Source organism: Amblyomma maculatum, chromosome 9 (assembly GCF_055883805.1).
Source record: "Amblyomma maculatum isolate TAMU_Amacu chromosome 9, ASM5588380v1, whole genome shotgun sequence".
Taxonomy (NCBI): domain Eukaryota; kingdom Metazoa; phylum Arthropoda; class Arachnida; order Ixodida; family Ixodidae; genus Amblyomma; species Amblyomma maculatum.
The window spans coordinates 115,518,711-115,520,406 of record NC_139352.1 but is presented as its reverse complement, the minus strand read 5'-3'; the positions used below and the strand labels follow the sequence as shown (position 1 = coordinate 115,520,406).

General features: G+C 47.7%; 1 non-coding gene across 1 annotated transcript; it reads right to left on the bottom strand.

Annotated features, from left to right (window-relative positions):
• Window positions 1-298: 298 nt before the first annotated feature.
• TRNAS-GGA (transfer RNA serine (anticodon GGA)) lies at window positions 299-372 on the bottom strand. The gene has a single exon. It is a non-coding gene; the product is annotated as a tRNA-Ser (tRNA).
• Between the last annotated feature and the right edge of the window lie 1,324 nt (window positions 373-1,696).

The window sequence follows — 1,696 nt, the reverse complement described above, 5'->3', positions numbered from 1 at the left end:
ACTTTTTATGAAAGTGGCCGTAACGAAGACACAGTTTTTAGTATTACCGAAGACACAGTAGTTCCACCTTTGTCGGCCATGTTCATCCCCGTGTCCGCTCCACTTCTTGACCAGATTTCATTTCAGGCCGTGGTGCACCCAGTTCACTCAACATGCCTGAAGAAAAATGTTATTATCCCTCACTGTATGATCTGTAATAAGGGAGTAATTACTCATTGCATCCACGCAAGCGCAGCCCTACGGCTACAAAGGAAAGCTATAAAACTTTCTCAGAAACTTTGTAGTTAAAGAAAAATTCGTCCTGATCCGGGAATCGAACCCGGCACCACCGCCTTTCCGGGGCAGTCGCTCTACCGACTGAGCTAACCAGGACGGTCAGCAGATCAGACGGTAGGGCGAGAGCGAATTGATCTATAACTCAAAGTGGAAATGGTGTTGGTCAAATATTTAGGGAAATCCCCTAAGGCGAAGTAGATTTGTAATAAGGGAGTAATTACTCATTGCAACGACCCAGCCGTATGGCTGCGCTTGGGTGGATGCAATGAGCAATTACTCCCTTATTACAAATCTACTCCACCTTGGGGGATTCCCCTAAATATATGACCAACTGTATGATCTCCGTGCATCACGGTAGTCCCTCGTTATGGACAATCAATCCATCGTCCGAGCCCGCAGTTTTACCAACGGGATTGAAGCTTGCCTCCTGTGGACCCGATGCGCCCCACGTCGTTTCTTTGGTCACAGATGATACGAATGCCACCGTACCTCTGCCCGCTGATGAAACTTCGATCTTCCGTATGATCAGCGCCGATCTCAGCCCACCTCGACGCCGTACTCTTGTGGATATTCTTCTACCCTTTTCGCCTATGTTTGAACTTTCTCAAACAGATGGACCGACCTCTCGCCCTGCACATCGGACCCATCATACCATCGACACTGGTTCGGCTCGTCCCATTCGCCAAAAGCCATATCGCGTGTCCCCATCTGAGCGTGAAGTCATTCATGAGCAAGTGGAGGACATGCTACGGAAGAAGGTGATACAGGAGTTATCTAGCCCCTGGGCTGCCCCTGTTATTCTTGTACGCAAGAAAGACGGTTCGTGGTGATTCTGCGTCGATTATCGGCGTCTAAATTCTGTTGCGAAAAAGAACGTCTATCCTCTTCCTCGCATAGACGATTCCCTCGACTGCCTCTCTGGTGCGTCCTATTTTTCTTGTCTTGATCTCAGATATGGCTACTGGCAAATTCCAATGGACCCTGTGGATAAAAAAAAAACAGCCTTAGTAACGCCAGATGACATTTATGAGTTTAATGTTAGGCCATTCTGGCTGTGTAATGCGCCAGCCACATTTGAATGCTTTAGGGACACAGTTTTGCGCGGCTTAAAATGGGACATTTGTCTTTGCTATCTGGACGATGTCGTCATATTTGGGAAATCCTTCCAAGAACACAATGACCGCCTAGTACGCGTCTTGAATTGTCTGAACAACGCCGCCTAAAGAATTTTAACTCGAAAAAGTGCCGCTTTGGGAAGCGCCAAGCTCTGGTGCTAGGACACCTTGTCGTGGTTTAATGCCGGATCCCCAGAAAACTGCCACTGTTGAGTCTTTTAAACCCCCGCAGACAGTGAAGGAGTTGCGCAGTTTTCTAGGGTTGTGTTCTTATTTTAGACGCTTTATACATCACTTTGCTGACG